At 37.4% G+C, this 7043-nt stretch overlaps 1 long non-coding RNA gene across 2 annotated transcripts in view; it reads left to right on the forward strand.

The window, feature by feature from the left end:
- LOC116072978 overlaps positions 1-7043 on the forward strand; it is a 154786-nt gene that overhangs the window by 65984 nt on the left and 81759 nt on the right. The gene's annotated exons all lie outside the window — the stretch shown is intronic.

Here is a 7043-nt window from a genome sequence, read left to right on the forward strand (position 1 = left end):
GTGGTTGTCTTATTGGTCTCATTGTTGTGGTTGTCTTATTGGTCTCATTGACATTCCTGAGACAAGACATCTTTCACTCAAAACCATGTTTACTTCTCCATTGCTTATGTTTACTTTAGGTTCATCATCTGCTAGGAACTTACTTGCATTACTCTGATCAATGCACTGATGGACCCCTGTGTGTACATGCATGTGTATGTGTGTGTGTCTCTCTCTGTATGTATGCAATCAGCATGTGCATATGTGTGCATACAAATTGGCACAAGTGGAGACCAGGGGTTGACACTGAGGTCATTCTCAGTTGCTATTCATTTAACTTTTTGAGATAGTCTCTCCTCTATGGACATCCTGAATGTACCTGATCTCATCCCATCTTGGCAGCTAAGCAGGGTTAGCCCTGGTTAGTACTTGGATGGGAGACAAGGTTACTCATATGGCATGGTGCTTGTTGATTGGCTAGACTAGCTGACCATCAAACTCCAACAATCCTTCTGACTTTACCTCCCTATGCCACACATATCTCGGCTGTTTTATGTCATGAGTATTGAAATATAATGAAGTAATAACAGACATCTCTTTGTCACATTGATTGGTGATCTTCCTAGGCAACATGGCAATTCTATCCTCCAAACTATTTTCCAAGGCAGCCAAGCCAGTTCTCATTCAAACTTTCCTTCAGTTCACAAGGATTCCATTTTCTTCACATTCTCATCAATATTGCTCATTCATATTTAAAAAATAATAGTCCTACTAAGTAGGCTAGTATTATTTATAAAGGTATTAGCCCACTTTACATCAAATGGATACACTGTACGCTGTGAAGCTATGCAATTAAGATGTTAGCTTGGAAGAATTTTGACCAGGTATAAATCTGTACCTGGTCAAATGCTGACATTTGTGTGTTTCATGACACTGTGGACTGGTTAGATAGATGCTTATGTTCCTTAGCAGGCTTCAAGATAATTTTGCCATGTACCACTGACCTAAGAGAGGACAATTGCAAGCCAGAAGGAAGCTAGTTTCTAAGATATGCTATAAATAACAGTCTGATTAATGGCTCTGCCAATAAAGAACTGAAACACATGTTGTGTCTCAAGACTGTGATGCAGTTGCCATATTGTCTTTCTATGTGTTTCTCAAACTGACCCATTTACCTACATCACCTGCTGAGTTTGACTTTTTTATTTAACCTTTAGATGTGTCCAGGGTTTAATCTTAGGGGTACATAAGCTCAGCAGGTAAGATGGTTCTGTCTAAAGCATTCCTCCCTGCTTGGTGATGACCTTTTAGTGGAGTTTATTGTATTTACAAGTCTTTGAGATAAACCGTCCATCAGAATGTGGCAACAAAAGTCACCCCAAGCCTCCATGACCCCATCTCTGACATTACATCATTCAGTTATCCAGTTGAGAGGTTCAGCAAAACTCTAGAAGAGAAACCAGGATGTGGTGCTAGGCCATGTTAACTTAGCCCCAGTAAGTAACAGGTAGTTTGGAGCATGGAAAATGGAAGCTGAATTAAATTATTTGCTCTTTTAAAAAATGTTGGGGAAACCTCAAGATTTCTCTATAGAGAAAAGAAATACTTAGAGAATAATGGGTACTTTTAAGAAAGGTTACTTTCTTTAAAAAAAATGCTCTAAGCACACCAATTTTTTAAAATATTGTTGAAAAAAATTTCAAGTATAATGTTGTAGGTGGCAAACATTAGCTGCAGAATTCTCCCATCCCTACAAGCGTACACTTGAAGTTTATTCTCCATCCAGAGTTCAAGTCATTCATAGTCTCCCACTGATATGACTCTGCCTAGTAGAATGGGTAGGGAACAACAATGCTTTGTATAATTTGAGTCTAAGCTTCAAGAGCTCTTGCTAATCTTCTCACTTCTGCTCTTCTGTGACTTCTTTGTACAAAGCATGTGGAACAGAGACATGCCAACTTAGGTTCTGTAAACTGACCAGTTATACAGATGAGAGTTCCTGAGACCTCTAGGTCTAGCTGCCTCCCTCACTTCATGCAAAATCCCACTTAATCCACAGACACATACATGAGCAGTACAAAACTTATATTATTAGAAATCTTTATTATAGCTATGGTTTTATGTACTAAGATTTAACATTTATGCATACTATCAAATGAATACATGGCACATACACTTTAAACATGCATTTTGGTGGTAGGATTATAGGTGACTTTAATTATCTTCTTAGGTTTTTATGTTTTCTAAATAACCTGAAGTACTTTAATGATATTATTAATAACAAATAGCATTAAACATACTACTGTTTTTAATAATGTGACTATTGTAAACAGCTAGTTACTGACGAGGCTATCCAATCACTCCCCTTAGAGAGTTCCTATATTAGAGGATTCTGGTAATCAGCTACTGTCTGGAAAGCTATACTAAAATCTTAGTGACTAGAGAATGTAACATTTTGTCTTCTGATCTTGTGGTCCTGAATGTGAGCTGGTACAGTGATGGCTTTTTGATGACCAAGGTCTCAGCCACATATTTACGTGGCAGACCGCTTGAGAGCTCATTGAGGTGATGTGCTCGGGGTCTTTAGTTTAGCTGTAGGCTGGTTTGGTTCTTCTTTTCTACATCATATCTAGTGGAGTTGGGAAGTTCAAGATGACTTATTTAATAGTCATCTTTGTGATGCATGGGCTGAGTTGCGTGGCACAGCTGGAACATTTCACATTCCCTTCCCCCATCTTTCTCTTTCCTTTTCTCTCTCTCTTCTTTCTCAAATTTCCCATATGTCATGCTTGAGCAGAAATGCAGTCTTGGAGTAGCTGAATTTCTTATTTATTGGCTGGCATCATCCAGAGCAAGCACTAACATTGGAAGCTGTGAAACTTCTAATGACCTCTTCTTTGAAAATCCATGATGTCACTTCTTTATAAAGTTTATGCTTTTCTCTTTTATTATGTGTATGCATCACTGTGTAGGTGTGTGCGAGCTTAGGCACTCATGGAGACAAACTTTGAATGCCAAAGTTCTGGATCACTGCTATTGAAAGCCATTGAGCATGGGTGCTGGAAAACATACTAGGGTCTTCTGGGAGAGCAGCAAGTGTTCTTTTAACCACAGAGCCACTACGGTAGCCCCATAATGTCACTTCTCTTTCATTTAATTAGTCAAGTGAGATTCTGAACTCCATCTCAGGTATAAGAGGGGAGGGATACTTACTACCAAATGACATTACTTGTGACAAAATCGTAATAGTCTTTAGCCTAAAATATCTATCTTTTGGGCATAAATCATTTATATTTACCCATGCCAAATATACCTATTCTTTTCTATGTCTTCTCCAATTCCATTATATTGAAAAATTGTCTGTGATGAAATATTTATTGAAATCAAAGCAGGGTGTGAGTATGTCTCGTTGCTGGGGAACTGAGTACTGGATTTGAGAAGAGAGTCTTCCGCAGCTGAAGACCTGGGAACTACACAAGCTTTCTCTGCAGATGCTCACCCAGGCTGTAGTGTAAGAACTACATAGAGAAAGCTGACTAGCCTCATAGCTGATACCTGTGAATGACTTTTGTTCTTGAGACTTCCTTCCCAGCCCACTCTTAATCCCGAGAGAGAATAGAATGAGACTGTTTGTATTTTTACTCCTGGTCCTGGTGTTAGTAGCCATGTAAAGTACTATCTTACTTCTCTGGACTCGAGGCTCATCACCTATCAGAAACACACACTCTATTTAATGTACAATCTTCTTACATTGTTGCTGTTAATGTCACTGGGAATAAATGACCTACTATGTATACTTGACATGACATTTCACTTTCAGCAACAATTATTTTTCCTCTCTATGTGATACCACAGCACTTTTAGGTAGTGATAAAATTGTTACAGGCCTTGAGAAGAACACAACAAAGCCCCAAACCAAGGCTATTCTGGAGCAATTACAGAACTGACTGTGAATTGAAGTATGGTCTTTGGAATTGACAATAGAGTTTCATTGTGAAAAGGAGTTTTTGAGAGAATTTCGTCAGATTGCTTGGAAAAAAGAATACTCAAGGTTTCAAAAACTATGCCATGACATAATTTTTATTTTTCCATTTTAATGTATATGGTAAGCAGGTATGTTTAGTGTGCATATGTGGGTGCATACATGTTTTGTGGGAAGGTATATGTGTGAGCACGTGACTTGCATCATTCAACACATAAGATAAAATGATATATAGAATCAATGAGATCTTTAAGATTATATTAATTTTTCATTTTTATATTACATTATTTCTTCATGGTTGCTAATTGGTAACTTTTTATTTCTTTACAGTTTCTGGATACTAACCCTTTATCAGATCAATTGTTGGGAATTAGTTTCTTGCATGCTGTAAATGGTTTGTTTGTTTATTTATTTATTTATATATTTATGTATTTATTTATTATTTCTTGCTTGCTTGCTTGCTAAATAGATAGCTTTTACTTTGTTGTGATCCCATTTGTCTCTTCTGCTCTGGAATTTCTCAAGAACTTGCTACCTGTACCCATGTTTGCTACCAATTTCCCATGTTTTCTCTTAGCAGTTTTGAGTGTTATGCATAGGTCTTTGATTTACCTTGAGTTGAATTTTGGACAAAGTGAGAAGTTGGAGTCAAGTTTCAATCTTTTTCAGTAAATACTCTTTTTCTTAGAACCTTATACTGAAGAGTCTGACCTTAGTCTGATGTGAAATTTGCAATGCCTCTCAAGAATCAGTTGACTCCAGTGTTTGGACTTATTAACAGGATCCCTATCTTTGCTCCATTGGCCTAAGCATCTCTTTCAGGCTGTTTTAGTTACAGTGGCTCTGCAGTATGCCTTCTATGCAAAGATTCTGATATTTCTAGTTTTGCTCTTTTTTGCTTAAGATTGTTTTGGCTACTTGGAGCCTTTTATGTTTCTATATAAATTTTGAGGTTGCTTTTCAAGTGACATAAAGACTTTGTTGGCTTTTAAATAAAGATTGCATTGCATCTATACATTGCTGTGGGAATATCCATATATAGTTTTAAAGATTTGTTTATTTATTTATTTATTTATTTAATATATGTGAGTACACTGTCGCTGTCTTCAAACACACCAGAAGAGGGCATCAGATCTTCATTACAAATGGTTGTGAGCCACCATGTGGTTCTAGGAGCTCTAGAAGAACAGTGAGTGCTCTTAAACACTGAACCACCTCTCCAGCCCAAATATCCATATTTTAATGATATTAATCCTTCAAATTTACAAACATGGCAGATCTTTGCATTTTGTGATTTCTTTAATTTCTTTTATCATTGATTTTTATAATTTTGATTAAAATAGTTTTTTTGGTTTTTCATTACATTTATTTCTAGGTATTACTATTACTTTTTTATAGTGGGTATTCAGAAAAGTACTGTTATAATGCATGTTGATATTGGGTCCTGAAACTTAATACAGCAGTTCTAGTGGGCTTTAGAGATATATATTACATAATCTATACACACACTTTGCTGTTTTTTAGTTCTTTGTCTTGCCCAAGTGCTCTATCTAAAATCACTGGAACTGTATTGAATTAGAGAAGAGACAGTGACCATTCTTGTAGAATGTATTGCAGGGAGAAGGGATGACTACCAGCTGCTGCAACTCAACCAGGCAAGACAATGTGTTACCTAGTGCCAAAGCGATGAGAATAGAGATGAAGGATAGCTATAAAATGTCCTTGAAACATGACTGCTGATCAGCTGATACAATTTGCATTAGATGAAGAGAATGGAAAGAGAAATCAGGGGAGACTTTGGAGGATCAGATTGAGAGAATTCTTTGGAGGGGAAGTGTGTGTGTGTAAACTGGCTTATGCAAGTACTGTTCTGCATTTTCACTGGAAGATGATGACCTGATTTACTATGCTCGGAGTCTCATCCCTTTTGGAGCACTCTGAGACAGAAGCAATCACATTTGTGAATTGAGTAAACTTCTAGCATCAGGGAGATGACTCTTTGGGACCACTACATTGTTTATTGTACTGTCTACTTTCAAACTCTTGTCTTTGCCTCCTCATTCTACTTTTTATTTAAGTGTAGGTCCCTGATTTGCTCACACTTTGATCGATCTGATCCTTCTAGGACACTGGTTCACAACTTTCCTAGTGCTGCAATCCTTTAATACGGTTGCTCATGTTGTGACGTCCTTCTTCTTGGGTTTCATATGTTCTATGAATTGTATCTTGGGTATTCTGAACTTTTAGGATAATATCAACTTATAAGTGAGCACATACTATCTGTGTTCTTTTGAGACTGAGTTACCTAATTCAGGATGATATTTTTTTTTTTTTTCGAGACAGGGTTTCTCTGTGTAGCCCTGGAACTCACTCTGTAGACCAGGCTGGCTTTGAACTCAGAAATCTGCCTGCCTCTGCCTCCCAAGTGCTAGGATTAAAGGAGTGTACCACCACTGCCTGGCTCAGGATGATATTTTCAAGTTCCATCCATTTGCCTGAGAATTTCATGAAGTCATTGATTTTAATAGTTGAGTAGTATTCCATTGTGTAAATGTACCACATTTTCTCTATCCATTCCTCTGTTGAGAGATATCAGGGTTGTTTCCAGTTTCTGGCTATTATAAATAAGGCTGCTATGAACATAGTGGGGCATGTATCCTTATTAAGTGTTGGAACATCTTCTGGTTATATGCCCAGGAGTGATAGAGCTGGGTCATCAGGTAGTAAGTACTATGTCCAATTTTCTAAGGAACTGCCAAACTGATTTCCAGAGTGGTTTTACCAGCTTGTAATACCACCAGCAATGGAGAAGTGTTCCTCTTTCTTCACATCCTTGCTAGCATCTGCTGTCACCTGAGTTTTTGATCTTAGCCATTCTGACAGGTGTGAGGTAGAATCTCAGGGTCCTTTTGATTTGGATTTTCCTGATGACTAACGATGTTGAACATATCTTTAGGTACTTCTCAGCCATTCAAGTTTCCTCAGTTGAGAATTCTCTATTTAGCACTGTTCCCCATTTTTTTTTATTTTTATTTTAGATATTTTCTTTATTTACATGCGAATTTCTCCTTTCCCAGTTTCC

Source organism: Mastomys coucha, unplaced genomic scaffold, assembly GCF_008632895.1.
Source record: "Mastomys coucha isolate ucsf_1 unplaced genomic scaffold, UCSF_Mcou_1 pScaffold10, whole genome shotgun sequence".
In the NCBI taxonomy this organism is placed as follows: domain Eukaryota; kingdom Metazoa; phylum Chordata; class Mammalia; order Rodentia; family Muridae; genus Mastomys; species Mastomys coucha.